Source organism: Rhinolophus sinicus, chromosome 16, assembly GCF_057876585.1.
Source record: "Rhinolophus sinicus isolate RSI-liver-muscle chromosome 16, RSI-T2T, whole genome shotgun sequence".
NCBI lineage: Eukaryota > Metazoa > Chordata > Mammalia > Chiroptera > Rhinolophidae > Rhinolophus > Rhinolophus sinicus.
The window spans coordinates 132,081,138-132,103,699 of record NC_142516.1 but is presented as its reverse complement, the minus strand read 5'-3'; the positions used below and the strand labels follow the sequence as shown (position 1 = coordinate 132,103,699).

At 35.2% G+C, this 22,562-nt stretch overlaps 1 protein-coding gene and 1 pseudogene across 11 annotated transcripts in view; one reads left to right on the top strand and one right to left on the bottom strand.

Moving 5' to 3' along the window:
* Window positions 1-22,562, top strand: part of NSD3 (nuclear receptor binding SET domain protein 3) — a 105,965-nt gene that overhangs the window by 6,241 nt on the left and 77,162 nt on the right. The window contains exon 2 of one of the 11 annotated variants that reach the window (XM_019748079.3): window positions 14,995-15,096. The exons of 9 other annotated variants lie outside the window; for them this stretch is intronic. The gene's annotated coding sequence lies outside the window, so the exon portion shown is untranslated. Of the gene's footprint in view, window positions 1-14,994; window positions 15,097-16,028; window positions 16,201-22,562 lie in introns of those variants that run through there. One more of the 11 variants, XM_074329630.2, reaches the window with a different exon arrangement.
* Window positions 11,222-12,197, bottom strand: LOC109456085 (large ribosomal subunit protein uL18 pseudogene; annotated as a pseudogene).

The following is a 22,562-nucleotide window of genomic DNA, read 5'->3' as shown; positions in this document are numbered from 1 at the left end:
AGATGATATTTAATTAAAACCCAGACATTGTTCTGATTACCATATCCATAAGCCCACCTGTTACCTGTGATTCGTTTTTTAAAACCTTAATATGTTCTTGTACTGATCTAATTGAATTAGTTTTGGACAAAGGAAATTGGTTTCTTTAGACGTTGGTCATCCTTGAGTGAATTGTCAAATCTGAATTTAAATACACTCGGTTTCGGGAGTTTATAATAACATTAATAATAATCATAGTTGTAGCTGCCTGTAGTTGTCCTCTTACAATGTGTTATGCCGAGTGTCTTGCATGCTTTTATCCTTCCAACGTTTGTATGAGGTTAGTACTATTAAGTCATTTTTACAGATGGAGAAATTGAGGTTAAGTGTTTAATGACAGTGTTTGAACCCGGGTCTTTTCTAATTATAGAACCTGGATCAGCAAAACTTTACTTTTAGGTTTTTTTTAATTCATTAAAATAATATGTATTCATTATTAGTTTTTTTTCAAATATTATAAAAGGCTAAGAGGTTTTAAAAAAAGTTAACACCCCTGATGACCATTGGAAGTTTCTTGTGTGTCCTAGAACATTTCTATACATACCGTGTTTCCCTGAAAATAAGACCCAGCCGGACCATCAGCTCTAATGCATCTTTTGGAGCAAAAATTAGTATAAGACCCGGTCTTATTTTACTATAATGTAAGACCAGGACTTATACAAGACCAGGTCTTTTATTAATTTTTGCTCCAAAAGATGCATTAGAACTGATGGTCCGGCTAGGTCTTATTTTCGGGGAAACACGGTATATGTATTTCTGGGTTTTTTTTCCCCCACTTTCTGCCTCCCCGCACCCTCACTCTGGTTCAGGTTGTTGTTTCTCAGTCTAGTTGTGTAGGACACAGCTCCCTGGCCCATGCTGGTGTTATGAGCCTTGCGCTCCCCCCAGTTGAGGCAGTTGGTCGCCTATAGTCAGTCAGTCGCTCACGGCAGCTCTCACCGGCTGCTCCTGACAGCACAGGGTAGCCCACAGCAAGCGGCCGGTGGCGCCCTCCTGGCTGCTCATGGCAGCCCAGCTCTAGGGAGAGTCGTTGTTCACAATCTTAGCTGCAGGGGATGCAGCTCACTGTCCCATGTGGGAATCGAACCAGTGATCTCGGCGTTAGGAGCACAGTGCTCTAACCACCTGAGCCACTGGGCTGGCCCGTTTATCTCTTTTAAAATGCATATAAATTGGGCCGTACGATCTGCATTTTTGTTTTAACAAGCTATCTGGGACATCCTTTTTAATGGGTATATATGGATCTACAGCATTTTTAAGGGTCATATAGTATTCTACTCTTTGGAATATTGATTCATATTAGGTTGTTAACAGGTTTTTACTATTATAATAATAGAGCACGACCTGAATTAAGTCCCTAAAAGCCTATTTAAATAGAAGAAGTATAGTCCAACTTTTTTACGAGAGAGAAAACTGAGGCCTAGAGAAGTTAAGTTCAAGGCTTTAGTGAGAAACCTGTTACCTGGCTCTTTACACATTGCATTACTTCATTGTTATGAAAGTATTTGAGCTTTCTGTGAAAGCTCAAGGTGAGGGGGAATACTCAAGGTTAGGCACGTTTAGTATAATGACTGCAAGGAAATTTAGCTGCAGTGAAGCAAAGGATTTTCTATTTTTTCATACTTTGTTCAGTATGTACCTATAGCATATGCACAGAATATTTTTGCATGCATAAATGAATCATGTCCAAGTATCTTGAAGTTTCTGTTTTCTATAATAAAGAGGTTTGGAGCAGAATTTTCCTATTTTAATAAAGTTATCAATGAAATAAGATAACAATGAAATGAAAAAATAAGAGGTCTATCATGATCCTGGAAAACAACTTGGAAAAAAAATTGAGACATTGGTAAGTTTTTTAAAATGAGCTAAAAAATACCTAATTGAAAACAAGTTTTAAAAAAATTTTAGCAGGCACTGTTATTTTTGTCTATCAAGAATAAGTTACAATGGATATTTATACATGGTTTCTTTTGAAACAAAAAGATAGTCTGTATTAGACCATTAGAAAGTTAAAATCATTAAAGCTTTAAAAAGGTTTAGAATTTGGTATCTATCCATAAAATCTGCCTCTTGATGCAATCTGCCCTGTTTTTAGTTTTACTTAAAAGTAGAGTCTATTTGAAAGAGCAACTAAGATTATTTATTCCTTTGTTATTAAACATGTCCAGCATTTGAGTTTTCAATGAATGGTGAGCTTCATTTCTGCAAGCTAATCTTTTTATAAATGTTAATAATGGTAAATTTAAGAAATTGATCATACTATGACTACGTAACACGTTTTTTAAAGCTTACAGAGTTTGGGTTTTTATTGTTGACCTTAACTACCGTGTTTCCCTGAAACTAAGATGTAGCCGGCCCATCAGCTCTAATGCGTCATTTGGAGCAAAAATTAATATAAGACCCAGTCTTGTTTTACTCTAACATAATATAAGACTGGGTCTTATATTAATTTTTGCTCCAAAAGACGCATTAGGGCTCATGGTCTGGCTAAGTCTTATTTTCGGGGAAACAGGGTAAGTATTTAATGAGTACTTTTAAACACTTATGTATTATGTTATGCCTCTGCTCTATGTCATGAAAAGGTAAAAGGTGGGCCGGCCCGGTGGCTCAGGTGGTTGGAGCGCCATGGTTGTAATGCCGAGGTTGCCGGTTGGTGCCAGCTGGCCGGCCAGCGGCGAGACCAATGACCGGCAACCGACTGCTTCAGCTGTGGGGAGCGCAAGGCTCATCATAATACCAGCATGGGTCAGGGAGCTGTTGTCCTACACAACTAGACTGAGAAACGATGGCTTGAACTGGAGTGGGTGGGTGGGTGGGATGGGGGAGGCAGAAAAAGGAGAAAAAATAAAGTAATAAGAAAATGTGTCCCAATAAAACTTTGTTTATTAAAAAAAGAGAAAAGAAGGTAAAAGGCATATTTTAAATTTTATGAATTTAGAGAATGTTCAGTTTTTTATTGGATGTGTGTTGTTACTCCTAAAGTACGTCTGTTTATTGACAAGGTTTTGAATTTGAAAAGCTCTTTGAAAAAGGATTCTTGGCTTATTTGAAAATTTTAGATGTATCTGTGTCATTGACTCCTCTACAGTGATAACTTTTCCTACTAGTTCCCTTTTTCATCTAGATTTAAGGCTATATTGAGGAGAAAGTGAACAGGAAAATGACAAATTTTTATATACGTATAGTTTCCATTTTAACCATAGATATGTATGAATATTATTATCTAATAATACCTTGCATTTATATTACACCTTCTGTGATGTTGAATAGAATCCTCACACAATAACTCAACATTTTTCTTTTTTAATGTGAAGTTGAAAAGCACAAGAATTATTTAACGTAATTTAAAGATGGAAAATGAGATTTCAGGAACTCAGGCCAAATAGCCTACCATGTTAAGTAGAATAATATTTTCAGATTTCCGTCTGATTACTTTTTAGAAAACTAAAACTATATGTATGGGTGTGTGTTTCTTGACCTTTTCTTCGTAGCCTACATTACCTTTATTTTAATAGACAATTAAACATTAATTTTTAACGTAACGGTAAAATATTGTTTTACCCATAGGACATGCTTTTTCTTATTTTGGTGTAACTTGTATACAAGCTTCCTGACATATGTAAGTACGGTACCTATTTTAAAATTAGGAAATGTGTGGCTTCACGGGATTTTTGTGGGTAAGACAAAATTTAGTTTTTCAAATTGATTTGGGATTAAGAAGGAAATTAAGAAGTGTCATATAGAGACTTGCCCAGTGGCATTTTGGCCATAGCAAGACAGTATTTTATCTATTGAGTTTTGTGTTTATTAACATCTCTTAGCTGTGGAGTCTTAAGAAAGCCGTACATTCAACAACAACAAGGAAAAAAAAACCAAAACTTAAAAAATAAGCATTTTAAACAACTTTTAAGTTGTGAAACATGACATAAAGAGCATAAAACTTAAATGTACAATATAAACAAATAATTAGAAAATGAGCATCATGTAGTACCCACGTAGGTAATAAGCCCTTTAAGAAAAGCTGCAGAGATAGCACCATTGGTTTAGCTGGTGTTGCCTTGTTGGTATTTGAACTTTAGGGATAAAAGTATGCTGAAAAGTAGCCTGAGAAATTAATAACCACGAAGGGTCAGCAAATGTAAAAATTGAATGACCAATTTTTGTTATCATCAAAAGGGTTATCTAGACAAAAAATAATACCTTCCTAACATTTAGTCATTTAGTGATTTTAAATCTTGGTGCTTTATTAATGAATGTGAAACCAAAAAAAATACCGAATTCTACAAGAATCACGCCATTTTATACAAAATGTTTTTTCAGAGTTCATCTCTCGCACTTTTTGATAGGATTCAGTGACTACTGGTTTTAGATTAATGTGCAGACTCTAAACTTTTAGATTTTTGCTTAGAAAATGTCAAATTTGCCATACTACTAATCTAACGTAAATATCTTATTTTACAAAAACTAGTTGGACTCTCTTGCTTTCACATTAATGTAACCATTCAAAAAGCATTAACTTGAGAAATAATCAGTAATGACAATCTATGTTTGACTCTTCCTTGTCGGTGCCCCTTGATTCTTACTTTTTCTGTATTTTGGCTAGGTTTCAGACTTCCTTTGAAACTGAAGAAACTTACTTACTTGACTGTGCTTCCCTGGCTTTCTAGCCTATTTTCATGTGTGCTTGGAAAGATTTAATGTTGACTTTCGAGAATTTTGATGGCAGAAAAGTTGAATTCCCCCCCCCCATCTGCTGAATAGTTTATTTGCATAAAACTGCAGTGTGGGCTTGAAGACATTTTTATAACATCTCTACATACATAGATTAAATAAAGCCTTTATGTGGTTATTATAATTTTGTAACTTTAAGCTGTCTCCATTGTGATCTCTGTAGGATCCAAATATATTAGTATTTGGATATAGTGTTTATAAATATAGTATTTCATGTTTGATTGTGATGACAAATTTCTTGCTGTGCTTGACTGTATCCTTGAATTCCCATCTGTAATGCAGTAGAATGGTGTTATTTTTTTATTCTGGCTGAAGGTTAAATGTATTCCTTGTTAATTTATCCGCTGCAAGGATGTTGAGTTTTCCAATGTGGAAGCAAACATATTTGATAGAATTAATTTTAAAATCTAAAATCAGTAGTTTGGGTTTGTGTATGGAGTAGTGTTAATATGCTTTTGGTCATCTCATGGTTTCTGTGTTGCTATCACCTGTACAATTAAGCTTTAATCATTAGAATTTATTGTATTGGGTGACTATTAGTAGTTAAGGCACTGAGGTACTGAGGTTAAGGTATTAGTTAAGGTATTGTGTACACACACACACACACACACACAACTCCTAAGAAATGCTGATAGCCCTGTTAGTTTTTACTTTTTAATGGAAAATTTGTGCTTTCCAAAGTGGCCATTAGTTTAAAAATAACATTTATTATGTTTAAATTATGAAAGGATTGTTTATTGTAGGGAAATTGAAAACCAGTAAGATGATAAAGATTAAAAATCACCTGAAAGCCTACCAACTTGAAGTAACTATTATTAACATTTTGTTCTATATCCTTCCAGTGTTTTTTTCTTACGCATATAGGTGTTGTTGTTTTTTCAAATTGGAATTGTACATTAATATTATTTTGTAATGCACTCTATTGTGAAATAATTTGCTTTTTGAGGATGTGATTTTAAAAATTGACATAATTTTCATTGTTAGGGTGTGCTATGTCTCCTTACCATTCTTCTATTGGTGGTATTTTAAGCAGTTTGCAATTTTGGGATATTATAATTTGATTAACATCTTTACACATTAAAACAACTGTGATTATTTTATTACAATAAATTCCTGGAAGTGGAATTTCTTAAAAGATTTGAACATTTCAGAAGCTTGTGACACATATTTCCCATTTGTCCTCCAGAAAGCTTTTTTATAACAGTTTTATTGAGAAATAATTCATATACCTACAAGTCACCCATTTAAAGTGTACAAATGCAGTGGTTTTTAGTATATTCACAGAATTGTGCAACCATCATCACAATCAATTTTAGAATTTTTCCAGAAAGGTTTGAACCAGTTTAAACTCCCAGCAATATCCGAAAGGCTTTGTTTTTAAAGATTGCATTTTACTTGTGGTTTTTAAAGTGTAGTACAAAATGCAAGAACACAACAGCTTGTGTGATATATACGTGTGTGATATCTACTTTTTTATAGTCATTATCATTTTTAAAATTTTATTTTTAGCTTTATTGGGGTGTAATTGACTGAGATATACTTTATATCTATTTGTGAGTGAAATTTTAGAAAGCTATTCCTGAAAAGATGCTCATATTTGTTATGCTAAGAAAACCTGACATTTAAAGTTTAATTTTATGAAACAAAGTATGAAGTGGATTTTTTGAATTACAAAAGCATTTTGTCTAGTCAAGATGCCTTTATTGAGAGAGTATTGTATGTGGTTTAAATTACATTTCTTTTCATCCAAATTTTATTTAGAAATACTTTATTTTAGAAAATAATTATAAATTAGTAATAGAGATTATGCTATACCTATATAATTAACTGTAGCACACTTGTCACCCTATAGAAAGTATGGTTTGAATTTTAAGAGAGGTTTGCTTTGCTCTAACTGACCTTCACCCTGACAGTTGTTCTGTTTGCTTTAAGCCCTTTAACAAAACATCTTTTTTTTTTTAAACTGAGTGGGCAGTGGAATGTAGGGCAAGAGTCTAGTCAGACCTGAGTTCCTATGCCCACTGTCTCTCTTTCCACTGAGGCTCAGTGTTCTCTCTGAAGTGAAGATGAAAATGACTACTCTTTGGAGTTATGGGGATCCAAATTAAAAGTGCTAGAGTGTTTCTAGAACTGTGCCAGGCATTTGGCTGATAATAAATGATTTTTTTTTAATATAAGAAAAATAGCACATGCAAAATGAACTAATCTTAGTTGCATGTATAATAGATGAAGAAATAAACTCAGTTGGCCTAAACTCACTTTCATAGTTAAAAGTTGAATGTTAACTAATGCTTGATCAGAATCTTTGCATGGGTTATTATGTGGCATTTCTCAGTTGGTAAGAGAATTCATGCTGGTACAAGTATGAACACGAAGTTAACTTTCCAGTCCAAATTTACTTCCACTGCTGTTATAACAGCATGATGGCTACAGCTTCACCAACACTTAGTGTTCTGATTAAGCAAATAGGTGATAGTGTAAATTTTGAATATGTGGTATGAAGTTCCTTATGTTCTAACTTTTATTGCTTATTTTGAAAACATAATGTTGAATACAATTGAACCTAAATTATTAGTGTTAAACCTGATGAACCAAAAATACCCTGGTCTTTATAAGAAAGATGAACTTAATAAATTATTTTAAATTGCTTAGTACTTTAAAAACTACTCATACTACTCATTTCTGTAATTCATTCTCTTTATATCATACTATGGGGAATGGAAAATACAAGGGAAAAGAAAGTATTTTCCATTCTTAAAATTTTGCAGTGTTTTAAGAACCAATCTTAGAAACCATTTAAAAGTTTGTTGGGGACAAAGGTAGGAAAATACATGGATAAACTTGTTAGTTTACTAGATTTCATAGTAAATGGAACAAGATGACTGGTAGGTTACTTAGTTTGTAGTAGTTTTCAGTGTGATCCAGTACCCTTGATGTGTAAGGGATTGGAAAATAATGTAAGTTTTCAGGGGCGGCCGGATTGCTCAATTGGTTAGAGTGGGCGCTCTGAACAGCAGGGTTGCGTTTCGATTCCCACGTGGGCCAGTGAGCTGTGCCCTCCACAACTAGCCTGAAGACAACAAGCTGCCGCTGACCTTCCGGAGGGGCGGCCGGATGGTTCAGTTGGTTAGAGCAATTACAATTAAAACAAATAAATAAATAAATATTAAAAAAATAATAATGTTAGTTTTTTTCAAGTGGTAACACTATGTCTGTTACTGATGGGTGTGGTTAAGAACAAAGTGAAGACAGTTGAGGTTAAACCAAATACATAAGGGAAATACCATGTCTTACTAGTAAGTTTTGTATTGATACAAGGCAGTTCAATAGTAATGTGGTTTAGTCAGGAAAAAATAAGAACTACAAAGCAACCAAAAAATGTGTAACTTAATGGAATCATCGTCAAGTAAAAATTGTGTGATTGTATTATGTTTAGTGACAGGGTTTCTGGTTAAATGAAATAAGACATTCCTTTTTTGTATTTCATAATTGTGTTTCATTGCATGCAGATCACTTCCTAACATAGGGTATTTTAATGTCCTTGACCATACCCTTCTCAACACATTTCTAGTAGAAAATTTTTAAGTGAAAGTTTCAGGAAAATATTTGGGGTGACAACACTAGACTTAAACAGATTCTGGAGTAGTACAGGTATGCTTTGAAAAATGGTGTTGTTCTATTAGTATGAACTCGAAAAATTTACAATACAAATTAGAAGACAACATGCCTAATCTTTAATATACCTTGGTTATTTACTTAGAGATTATTTATTTACTTAGAGAATTTTATAGAAAGAAATACGATGGTCATGCTGATTTGATCCCCTAAAATCTTAGTTATGTAAATAGGTCTATTGGCTGTGAATTTCATATAATTGTTTGCTACTGCAAATAGCGAACATCTAAATAATGTTAATATGGTAGGTAAGACATTCAAGTTAATTTTTTTTAATTAAAGTTTATTGGGGTGACAAAAGTTAGTAAAGTTACATAGATTTCAGGTGTACAATTCTGTATTACATCATCTGTAAATCCCACTGTGTGTTCACCACCCAGAGTCAGTTCTTCTTCCATCACCATATATTTGTTAATTTTTTAAACCACATGTATTCTTGTCAGAATGAAAATCCAAGCTATATGAGGTCTGATAATTAAGTTCGCGAACTTGTTGCAGTGCTGTTGCTAACCTTTTTTTATATTGGAGGAATTATTCATTATGAATTTGTACCAACTGGACAAACAGTTAACCAAGTTAACTATTTGGAAGTGCTGAAAAGGCTGCATGAAAAAGTTAGACGATCTGAACTTTTCGCCAACAATTCATGGCTCTTGCATCACGACAATGCACCAGCTCACACAGCACTGTTTGTGAGGGAGTTTTTAGCCAGTAAACAAATAACTGTATTGGAACACCCTTCCTACTCACCTGATCTGGCCCCCAGTGACTTCTTTCTTGATCCAAAAAGAAAGGAAATATTGAAAGGAAGACATTTTGATGACATTCAGGACATCAATGGTAATATGACGACAGCTGTGATGACCATTCCACAAAAAGAGTCCCAGATTGCTTTGAAGGGTGGACTAGGCACTGGCGTCGGTGCATAGCTTCCCAAGGGGAGTACTTCCAAGGTGACCATAGTGATATTCAGCAGTGAGGTATGTAGCACTTTTCCTGGGATGAGTTCGCAAACTTAGTTGTCCCATCTCGTACATTTATAAGAGGAATCACAGCCGATTTTCCTATTGTTTGGGGTCATTTCGGGTTATCTGGATCACCTAATTTAACCTTCATTGTGGACTTTAAAGAAAAGCCCAAAGATGTTGTATCTCTTCAAGATTCATGCAGCTCAGTTAGCGGTAGAATCAGAACTAACTCAAACCTCATTACTGCAAGACCAGTGTCAGAGTACATTTTTATTTGTCTCCAGATTTATCTTATTCTAGCCTATCAAGTCTGTCTTATTGTAGCATGTAGATCTGATTGCTAAACTTCCTCTTATGTGACTTCTTTCTAGCTTCACAGTACTATTCTCCAATTTCTTTAAAAAGTTTTTGATCTTATTTTTATAAGCTTTTTTGGGATGTTTTTGTTTAGGTCTTATCTGAAAAATAATTTATTTTTTCAGATCTGTGGCTTTGAAAATAGAGGAATGAATCTTAAGTCAACAAATGTTGGCGGCTCTTGCAGCTGGAAAAGGCAAGGAAACAGATTTTCCCCGAGGGCCTCCAGAAGGAATGCAGCCCTAACACCTTGATTTTAGCCCAGTGAGACCCATGTTAGACTTCTGACATCCAAAACTGCAAGATAATGAATTTGTGTTGTTTTAAATTTTGCTGTGTTTAAACCACTAAATCTGACATTTGTTAGAGAGGCAACAGAACTAATACAGAGACTTCTCTAAAAGCATTTCCAAACACTCTGTCTTCTTTAGTTTCACTAACATCCCTATAAAGCATATAATGGGGGAGGGCGAGGAGGGTGGGGAAGGAATCTCTTAGATTAGTTAAACTAAGATTTGGGGCATCTGAAATAGAAATACCACTTTAAAAAGTCTTACCCCATCACAACATAAATAGTCCTATCTATGGATATAAACATGCTAGTATGATCTAAAATTTTCCCCTGGACAGCCAGAAAAAGCCATTAGATTTTTGTTGGTAGAATGTTACTGTCACCTTTTACATATGTTCTTGGAAAATGTTAGTACGTAATTTTAGAGGTTAGTATAGCGCAGCGGTTTGATGAGGTTTCAAAGCCAGCAGCATAGCATTTTCAAATCTCTCTCGACTGTTGACTCTTCTCTCTTCCCTTTTCACTTAAAAGGATCTTTGTGATTACATTGGGCCCACCTGGATAATCTAGGCTGCTCTCTCTCATACTCTTAACGATTAAGATCCTTAATCACGCCTGCAAAGTCTCTTGCCACATAAGGTAACATATTCACGAGGTTCTAGGGGTTAGGATGTGGATATTTGGTGGGGGAACATTATTCTGTGTATCACAGCCTCTATACAAGTTGAAGATGTTGGCTTTGTTAATTATAGTAATAGGAATGTTTTCTGAAGCAGTGAGCATTGCCTTTCTAGATTAGTACAGACATGACAGAAAAGTGGTCCAATTGTCAGTGACAATATGTGGTAAAGAATTCAGATCATGAAACAAGATTGCTGGGTTTGACTCCTGGCTGTACCACTTATTATATGTGTGACCTCGGACAGCCACCTAACCTGTCTGTTCTTCAGTTTTCTTATCTGTAAAATAGAGATACTAGTACCCACTTTACCAGTTTTTTTCTGACGATTAAATGAGATAATACTTGTAGAGCACTCGGAATGTCACATAAGTGTGTTCAATAAATAATATTGTTTTACTTGAAGCATCTTTAAAATATTTCTTATTTGAAATTGCAGAGAGATTTGTTATATAGATTAAAATCTGGATCTATTCTGAGTTTTTGTGTGTTTTTTTTAGTTGCTTAATAACTTTATTTATGTCTATATGAAAAATCTTCATAGAAAACTGTTTGGCTTATTAGCTCTCAGCAGCCCGTTCCTGAGCTCTGAGGAAACTTGCCTTTTTCTGTGCTACCCGATCTTTCTTCTGGGCAAGCGACATTTTGGGACAGTTCCACCTCTTCTTTTTAACTTCTTTCTTAGGCTTCTTCTCATAAACCGGATTCTCCCGTATACCAGCCTGAGCTTTCTTATACATCTCCTCCATCGTGTCTGGAGTTACGTTGTTCTTTATGTATTGAGAGAACTGTTTCTTAGAAGCGTCTTCACCTTCTTCCATTAGATAACGCATATAGTCTGCAACGTTCTGGCCCATGATGTGTTTCCGATGTACTCCTGCATTGAATTCCTTGCTTTCTGAATCATAACTAGGGAATCGTTTGGTACTGTGAGGGATAGATAAGCCTCCATCCACAGCTCCCTTCAGGGCCCCAAAAACTTTATTTCCAGTAGTAGTTCTGGCAAGTCCTGCATCCAAATAGCAGGTGAAGGCACCAGGTTGACCATCAATGCTTTCCACATTGTATTCATCTCCAGTCACCTCCACTTGACCTTCATAGATCTTGTCCATGCCAAACCTATTGAGAAGCTTGCGGGCCAGCAGCAGGCCAGTACAATATGCTGCAGCATAATTTGTGAGGCCAACCTTCACACCGTACTTGGGGAGTTCATGAGCATAAATGCTGCCCAAACTATCATATCTCCTTCTATACGGGCATAAGCAATCTGACAAATGATGTCTCTGTTGGTTACCTGTACAATCATCCTATATTTGGGTGTGTGGTATTTATTTTTATCCTGGATTACCAAGCGTTTCTGGGCATACTAATCAGTTTTACCCTCATGGCGTCTTCTAAATGTCACTTGGTATCTCTTGAAGTAGGCCTTACTCTTGACGTCTTTAACAAATCCCATCCTGGTGAACAGAGCCCCGCATCCGCGGCTCACCACGGCCCACCTGCAGACCCAGCTCGGCTCCGGGGAAGAAAAGCCCGTAGACTGTGCTTGTGTTTTTTTTTTTTTAACATTTTGAATACTCAAAAATATTTCATTCAGGAGAACATCTGTGAATATTAGTCATTAAGAACAGGATACAAGCTGGATAAATATGACTATTTCCTTGGCTTATAATTAATGAGTTATATTTTTCTTTTAAAAAATATTAAAAATTTCATATGTTCATAGAATCTACAGAGATGAGAAAGGAAAGGCAAAGCAAAAAGAATAGAACTCATTCATAAATCCATTCAGAGATAGTAAGCATTTACATTTTAGCGAACATCCTTTTATGGCAGTGGTTTTCAACCCTGGGGCAATTTTGCCCTCCAAGGGGATGTTTGGCAATGCCTGGAAACATTTTTCATTGTTACTACTGGCAGGTAGCACCACTGGCATCTAGTGTGCAGAGGCCAGGATGCTGTTAAACACCTAAACAGCACACATGACAGCCCCCCTGCAACACATTATCTGGCCCAAAATGTTAGTAGTTCTGAGGTTGAAAAACCTGTTTTATAGTGTGAACTCATCTATAAATGTATTGCCTTTTGAGTCTAATTCTCAGTCATATGTTTGAATTTTGCATCACTTCTTCATTAGTGGGTTATATAAAGTCTAGGTACTGAAGACCAAATTTGACTTGGTAACTCATATTATGCTCTTGGAAAATGTTAGTAATTTTAGAGGTTAGGATAGCACAGTGGTTTGATGAGGTTTCCAAAAAAAATTAAACACTGAAATTATCTGCATAATTTTAGATTGTGAAGTTGAAGTCCTGTTATGGCAAATACTATGCTGTGATTGGGGGGCGTGCTTTTGCCAGCAGAGTGTATATTTTTCTGTCTTCATTACTTGATTGGAAATGAAAATTTAGTAAAACAGCAGTTAAATTTCCTTTTGTCTTTTCTGCTATCCCTTTGTTCATTTAGCAGCCTTTTTCATTCACTTACTGTACTAGGGGATAGGGATACAGCAATGAGCAAAACATTAAAGTACCCACTACCTTTGCTAGAAATTAACTAGGTTGGTTGGTTGGTTGGTTGGTTTTTCCATGACTGAAGAAGGCATTGCTGTCCTTTGCTTTGGAAATTAAAGATAAATATGAACTTCCGATAGCTGAACATATTTGGGTGTTCTCTGAACTCTGAAGTTACTCAAAAATGCCTTTTACTCGAAGAAGCTTGGCATTCTAATATAAATTGATTTTGTGTTTAGTACAGGTTTTGTATTAATCTATAAATGATTCAAAAAAAGAAATGTCATTTTATTAGAGTTCCAGATTTTCTTTATCATGCGTTATGGTAATGTGACAGTTTCTCTTAATCCCACTAGTAGTGACTGTAGTTTTTATACACTGAAACAGAAGACAAAGCTTCACTTCATAATATACCTACTGCTTTGGAAAATACGAACCTTTGTATATTAATAGTTTATATACATGCCTGTAGAATTATTAGATTCATGGTAATGAACTTCGTATTAAATGTGATTATGTAAATGTTTAAGTTTCCTGGGGAAAACATTCTTTTCAACCAGTAATTTTTTTGTGTGACGGGTTTATACTCTTATTTCCAGCACTTCGTTAAATATCTTAAATTTAGTTCTGATGAAAAGATTACTTGATAAAATATAATAAGATTACATACTAAATTTTGAAGAAGTTTAAAGATAATGGGGCAAATTTTGTTTTGTTGTGTTTTCCTCTGCTAGTTTGGTTTTGTGTTGGACATATAAATAATCATAGTGCAGGTGCTTTCTAGCTTTATTCATGACCTTTCTTAGGAAGGAAAAGGCAAATCTGTACAGTCTGTTCTAAATGCGTGCTGTTAACACACAGCCCGTGGCTTTTCAATAATACTAATTACTTAATGGTTATTAGTTCATATTAAACTATTTCAATTTTTAATCTAATTCTGTAGCCCCTTAACTGTAATACTCCCTTCTGTTTATGATTGATTTGTTTATTGATAATGTACCAGGCACTGTGGTTGGCCTGGGGATTTAGAGATGAAGTAGTCCCATGTCCTTGACATAAATTTCCAGTCTTTCCGTATTCTCTGGCATCTAAGTTGTTTTTACGTTCCTGAATTATGTAGTGTGCTTTCATTAAATGCTTGTAACTTGGTTTTGTAACATATCAAGAAAGGCCCTTCTAATAATCTAGATCATTTGGAAGCTGTGATGTTAAGCCAAGAAAGTTCGTAACTGAAACCCTTTTAGGTTAATGATTAATGTAGCGAAGCAGCTCCTCTCCCTTCGCACAGGTTAGGACTTTTTGTTTCCTAAACCTGGAAATGTCTGAACTCCCGTGCATCCTCTGTCTGTTCTCACATCCCCTTGCTTCTCAACTCGGGTGTTTTCCTTTGTCATCCAGGGCACTTACTTGTTTCTGTCAGCAGGGACTCTGTATTGCTCATCTCTTCTCTCTAGTCCTCATAACACAGGTATTCGATATAAAATGAATAAATTAACCAAAGCAGGAGTAATTTCTGAGCCTCTTCTCTTGCGCTTTTCCTGTATTGTTTTTCTGTCTCCAAAAATAATGTAACTGTATGACTGCAGGAACCATGTCTAAATTTTCATCCCTATAACTAGTGCTTAGCCCAGTGTCTGGTAAATAGTAAGTGCTCAATAAATATTTGTTTTATTAGAGAAGCCTGTACAGGTTGAGGCGGGGACAACCTGGCTGTAACTTTTGGTCTCCTTCCCATTATAGCAGCAGCAGAATGGGAAGGAAGGAGGAGCTGGCATGAACTTCGTCCCAACGTTGTCTCAGCCTACAGAGGGCAATTAACAGCAGCTGGTATCCAGAATTGATGTAATAAAGTATTTTACTATTATTTCTTACACAAATGTTTTGAGATCATGTTCCTTCGCCCCCCCCCCCACCCTTTTAGGTCAAGACAGCCATCTATAATGTATTAAGTACTGTGGTAGAGTATAGGTAGAATGCTATGCCAGCAGCAGAGGGTACATGCATGACCTGGCTTCAAAGGGTGTGTGAGGGGTGGTCTGGAAAAGCTTCTTCACACCTGAATAGAATCTTAAGGATGAGTGGTTGATGAGAGAAAATGCTAGAGTACCATGTTTCCCCGAAAATAAGACCTAGCCGGACCATCAGCTCTAATGCAGTTTTTGGAAAAATTAATATAAGACCCGGTCTTATAGTAAAATAAGACCGGGTCTTATATAATATACTATACTATAATATAATACAATACTGGGAATATAATATATAATATAATACAATATAAATTGGGTCCATAATATAATACCGGGTCTTACATAAGACTGGGTCTTATTTATTTATTTTTTAAAATGTTTATTGGGGAACAGTGTGTTTCTCCAGGACCCATCAGCTCCAAGTCGTTGTCTTCAATTTAGTTGTAGAGGGCCCATGTGGGAATTGAACTGGCAACCCTGTTGTTCAAAGCCCGCGCTCTAACCTGCTGAGCCATACGGCGCCCCAAAACTGCGTTTTATATTAATTTTTGCTCCAAAAAACACATTAGAGCTGATCGTCCGGCTAGGTCTTATTTTCGGGGAAACACGATAGTAGAGGGCAAGTTGGGAAAGCTGAGGCAGCAGGAGAGGCGGCTGAACAAGTAGGCAGCAGCCAAATCAAGAGAGGTCTTCTGGTTTTTGGATTTTATCCTAAGGCCTGGGGAACTGCGGGAGGTTGTTAAATTTAAGGATTTTTTTTTTTTTTTTTTAAGTACTACCAGTGCTCTAGAGAACAGATTAGAGGTGGACAACTTTGGAAGCAGGAAGAACAGTTTGGAAAGAACTGTTGCTCTTACCCAGATGAGAAATGATAAGACAGAACCCAGGAATATAGCAAGAACTGGGAATATTTGGAAGAAAGTTGAAGGCAGGACCAGCTTTGTTTTATGCATTGCATTTATCTTCTCCCAGCCTGGAGGTTTGTGTTTTCACTTGTTTGTGTTGTCTTTTGGCATACCATTTTGAAAATTAATATTGCTGATTTTATTATTTCCTTTATGTGTTGTACTTTTTATGTAATTGTTTTAAGAAGTCCTTCCCCGCTTTGAGTTCATAAAGATTTGCTACTGTTTTATATTTTTGTTTTTTCTTTAAAGTTTTTAAGTTTTGCTTTCTATTTTTGGCCTTTAATCCACCTGGGGTTGGTATATTATATGGTGAGGGTCTAATTTTCTTTTTCTATATGGATAAGCCGTTTTCCCAGTACCGTTCTTTGAATCTTTTTTCCTTCTCTAATCTGCAGTGCTGCTCCTATTATATGTCAAATTCCCATATACACTTGGGTCTGTGTCTAGGATCTTATTCTGTTTCATTGTCTATCCCTTTGCTAGTACCTCATATTTTAATTACTGTAACTTAATAAGTGTAAAAGTTTTTGTTTTAAGCACATTTAATGTGTGTGTACAAACCAGTAATTGTTTGAATGGATATTGTAGACTTTATTATTAAGAAGCATGTGTAAATGCTTTCTTGATTTCTTTTGGAGCATTTTTTAAAGATATAATTCACATGCCATACAATTCTCCCTTTTAAAGTGTACACTTCTGTGTTTTTTAGTGTATACACAAGGCTGTGCAACTGTCACCACTACTTCCAGAACATTTTTATCACCCCAAAGAGATCCCATACCGATTAGCAATCACCCTCCGTTCCTCCCTTTTCCCAGCCCCTGGCAACCTCTAATTATCTTTCTGTCTCTACAGATGTTCAGACCTGAACCTGTCATATAAATGAAATCATATAATATGCAGCATTTTGTAAGAGCATTCTTATTTAAATTTAGTAAAATTGATAGATTAGCAGGGCATTTTGTTGGAATATTACCGTGCACTTAAGGAAGTATGACAAAAATACTGTGCCTTAGCAGAGAGAAAGAAGAGCAGATATCACCAGTATTTATTTCTGTTTTGTTTTTATTGTTTAAGCATCAAATTCACATTTTAGTTCTCCTTCATTTATGAAGAGAGTGGCCAATCTTACCCTTTTGCTTAGTTGCTTAATGAGCAAATGTCATGTAGCAAATCCTGTTCTGGAAGGGTGTCGTCTGTTGATAGATCTTGGGTTTATTATATATAGAGTGAGAACACTTTGATTTGGATAGACATTGTCTGTAATTGTATAAAAATGACATGCTTTTAAAATAATATCAAGTGTCAGTTGTAACTGGAAAATTTTTTTTAAAAAAAAGATATTTGCTTCGTGTCTTAATGGATAAGTGAGTAAAATCATGTGAAAATATAAAGGGAATATGTTCTCTCCTGAATTATTTTTTAAAGCAAGCAGATTTTCCAGTTTAACCTAGAAATTAGTCAGCAGCTTAAGAGTTGTTTTTAAAAGGCTACCTCGGAAAGTACCTTTAAGTCAAGATACCCAGATAAGGTTTACTAATATAGAACATTTATTTAACATGTTAAAATACTGTAAGCCCTTTGTGTCATTTGGAGAATTGATATCTTTTTAGTATAATTGCTTAAAAATAATTTGGAAAAGAAAATGTTTTCCCCTAAGTCATAGCAACCTTTCAAAGAGGTGCCTCAACCAGAATGTAATAGTAAACCTGTTGTCCAGTAGTCTTTTCAAACCTCATAATTTTGACATCCTCAAATTTTCATTTAAAAAGTCAAAAGGAAACTAAAAATTACTTAAGTACCTCAAGAATGAATGTTATTATATAATGGCCTCAAAATCTCAGAAGTCCAAGGATTTACATTACTATGGGAATTTAACAACTTGTTTGGGAGTAAATGCCAAATTTTAGTCAGAAATAATTAGCTTCTCTACCATTGTGGTTAAAATTTTTATGGATAGCTATAACTACCAACTGAATAATACTTGGATGCTGTTAAAAGTACTTGCTTTTGTTTGTGGATAAAATAGTAAATCTTGTAATCTGATATGGTTTTTGTTCCCTCAAAGGATAAGATCATCTAAAGACAAATGGAACAACTGCCTCCATTTGTGATTTTGTTTGTATTTCCTTGACGAAAATTTCCAAGCAGGATCCATTTTGTCTGAAAGGTTGACATCTAGTTGTGTAGTCACTGTACCGAATTCAGTTATTGCTTTCTGTCTGTAACAGAGCTAGATTAGATGCTATCAGCTTTGGCTCTTTTTAGTGAATAAAAGGTAAACATTATTCATTTCCTTTTTAGTGCTATAGTGGTGTGGTCAAATTCTTAGAACCTAGTGGTTGATTTTTTTCCATAACCTCCACCCTCAACCCCCAATTATTTTGTGTGTGTGTGAAGTTAAAATGTAGAGAGGCTGTGATGGAAGAATATTGATTTTTAGTGTAATTTGTGTCCTGTTCATACTTAAAAGAAGTTTGTGTTTGCTGATTTTTAAAGATGTGTGTTTGGGCTCTTTAAAAATACTCGTCTCCTGTGTGTGTGTTACTGCATCGTTGAGTCAGCCCCGACTTCTGGTGACCCAGTGAATGAGTGACGTCCACCACGCCCTGTCCTGAACAGCCCAGCTCAGCTCTTGTAGACTCATGCCTGTGGCTTCTTTTATGAAGTCACTCCATCTCAGAGTTGGTCTTCCTTTTTTCCTGCTGCCTTCTCTTTTTCCCAGCTACTGTCTTTTGCAAGAACCCTACCCTCTCATGATATGCCTGAAATAGGCCTCCAGGGATCTTTCAGGCTTAATCTGCTCTAGGACCCACTTGTTTGTCTTTCTGGTGGTTCGGGGTATCCGTGGAGCTCTCCTCCAACACCGTATTTCAATTTTTTTCCTATCAGCCTTCTTTACTGCCCAGCTTTTGTATTTGTACATAGTAATTGGGAATGCGAGGGTGTGGGTGATCTTAGCCTTGGTCTCTAAAGACATATCATTGCTCTTGGTGATGTTTCCTAATTCTTTCAAAGCTGCCCTTCCGAGTCTCAGCCTTTTCTTGATTTCTTGGGTACTTATTTCCATAAAGGATAAATGTCTTACATTTTTAAAATAGATATAATGAAAGTAGAATAACATATCTCTATTCTTTTTTTAGCAATGCACTGTTGTTATTACATTACTAACAATTAAATAATTTTTAAATTATGAAAGCCAAAATGGGCAATACAGATCACTCTGATCTGTATTGTGAATAGAATTAAAATGTGAATAGAACACAGAACCAAAAAGAAAGGAGTCTCTTTTAAAACCCTGGCATTAGGGCATTTTAGCATTCTTCCTATAAATTAAGCATGTTTTTTTCAAGTTTCTACTTTATAAAGACTCTCTGGTTTCACTTGTCAACCTATGTACTAAAAATAATGGACTATATTTCTTAAAAAATTAACTCTCCTCTCCCGTTTTTTTCTCTGTAGATTTGGGGGCAGGGGGAAAGTAAAACAGAAATCTCTCTTGATGCCGTCATCGAAAAATTTTCATATTCTATCATTAAATGAATCATAGTTGAAGGTTTTTTTGGGGGGTAGCGTATATATATTAGATTGACTTCAATATAAGATCTGATTTTCAAGCATAAAGTGATCATTCAGTTAGATACTAGTGTATATTTGATAGCTTTATCTTGTTACGCTTCAAAGAGTGTATAGTGAAGCTTGCTTTTATATACTGAATTTAGATTGTTTTTTGCTTTAAAACAAAATGACTCTCTAAATTTTCAACATTATGTGTCAATTTTTAAAACAAAATAGTGTTTTGCCACAGAAATCTCCAAACAGTAAAAACGTCAGGTTTTCAAGAACCAGTATAGCTGGTTCATTATTGCAGACTTTGTGCATGTACTCTATTCCTGTTACCATAGAAACGCATAGGCTGTGGATTTATCATAAACCTTGAGAAGTATTCCTTGCAACAGTTCACGTAAACATCTGGATCCCTTTTTTATCCTGGGGTAAAGGAAGACCACCCTCTTCCTCTGTATTGTGGAAATTACATATTCTACCATTTTTCTTCAGCTGTAAAAATTCTCATGTTGATATGTCAAGCATGCTTGGCATTTTAGTATGATAGATCATAATTACTAGAATAGGTTTGGAAAACAAAGATTGATGTTTATGCCAATTCAATGAACAGTGACTATAAAAATTGTATTTTGAGAGCTTTCACATTCTGAATTTGAGATTTATGGTATTAATAACACTACGATTGTAAATAGGTATGCTTATATAGGAGGTTTTTGTTTTTTGTTTTTATATCTTTTCGTCTTTTGTTGGGAAGATTAGCCCAGAACTAAGGAGAATCTCAGTAGTGGCTAGGTAAACAGTTGTCAGTTTTTGCCAAGGCTGTTACCTGAGGAGACTGTAACTGTGTATATTCTCTTGCATTCTCCCTGGAAAGATTCTCAACAACTCTTTAAAGCATTTCATTTGTATGTAATAGCTCCCTTAAGTTTACATATTTCAGTTTAAAAGATTCTTTAAGCCCCTCCGAGCCTTTGCTTTGGTTTCTTGGAGTAAGCACATGGATGAAAAAAATTACTTCCTGCTCTTAAGAAAATCATGTAAACAGATTGTTTCACAATTAATTCTAAGAGTAATGCATAGTGTATCTTCAGAAAAGAGGAAAGTTACTCAGACTGTCCTATAGCTTAAGTCCTACTTCTTGGAGATGACTTTTTGAGCTCACAAGATGGTTAAAATCAAGCTCCCCCCCAAACTATGTAAAAGGACATATGAGGCATAGGAGATCACATTAGTAAAGGCGCAGTGGTGTGAAATCATAGTGTGTACAATAATCCCCAGTAGTGTAACGTTACTAGTGTACAGAAGTGACTTGAGGTTGGAAATGTAGACCTTGCTTGAGGGCCTTAGGTGCTATGTTGGCCAAGATTCTTCGACTTTCTCTAGGAATAATTGAAGGATTTTTAATAAGGAAAGTAATGTGGTTAGCTTTACAAATTAACCTAGGAATGTGGTTAAGAGGTAGATGGGTCTGAAAACAGAAACAGGCAATTTATATCATAGAACCATTTCTGATTCTAAAAAGTTTAAATAATGATAATCAATATGAGGAATTTTGATGTATAATAAAATATAAAGTTTTCTTTTATTGAGAAAAGACTCGTTTAAACATAGAAAAATAATACAGCACAGCATATAATTCTGTAAAATAGAATTCAGCAATATATATGAGGTACCAAAGAATTGTTCATTTTAAGAATTTGTTAGTGACTTAAACTATACATTTAACACATCATGAATACTTAATTGATATTTATAACCTTGAGCTGTTCATCTGAACCACGTGACATACTTCTTTTTTTAAAATTTCGTGTCTAAGATTTGACTTAAGGATTCTATAAACTTTTCTATTATCGTTCCCTTCATGAAAAAGTCAGTAAATAAATAAATAAGAGCCTTAAAACTTAAGTTGATAGTTTTCAGCTTTTTTCCGTTTAAAACTGTTTGTAGACAGCTCCAACAAAATTAAGAAACAAGTATTGATTGATAAATTTTTGTCTTAAAAAAAAGCCTAGAAACATTGATTGATCAGAGGAAGAATTTGTCATAAGTTGTTTGCCTGTGGGGTTTTCATTTACTTGGAAGTATGTATTACAATGGGTGGAAGACTAGTATCCTTATTTAGTCTCCCACCACATTGTTCACTCTGAGGAGTGAGACTGGGGGGAAGTGTGAAGTATAAGTGTGAATGTTTGTTTTTGTTGCTATTTGCATACTTAGGGGTTGTAGGCAGTGAGCTTACTTTTTAAGAGCCAGTGCTATGGAACAGAAAGCGTAACCTGTGTTTGAATCCTCCGTTTACAAGGTGTCTGACTATGGGCAAGTTACTTAATCATTCTGGCTTTCATCTTTCATTTATAAAATGGGGGTCGTAATAGTATTTCCTCAAAGGTGTGTTAGGAGGAGTAAAACAATATAACAAATGTGAAGCATTTAGGATAGTATTGACACATAGTAAGTCCTCAAGTGTTAGTTATTATTATTACTTTAGTAGAAAATTATAATATATCATCTTTATCAGGGATTTATTAAGTACGAAGGTGTGAGAATTTTTGGTGGCCTGTACTGTGTGGTTTTAAAGTCAGTGGGTTAAAAACACCTAACTTCCACATCCTGCCTGTCTTTCGTGGTCTAAATGCCTCCTTGCCTAGTGAATTATTCTTCTCAAATGTCTGTTATAATGGTAACACAGTTTAATTCTGTCACCTTCTGTTTTACAATGTTCACTACTATTCTGTCAATCTTGCCCATAAAATCTTATCTAGTCTAGTACACTACTATAAATGCCGTTAGGTCAGAGATCAAGTTTTTCACAAATTCTGGTGCCCAACATTACACTGAATAATAATAATAGCCAACAAGTAGTTAG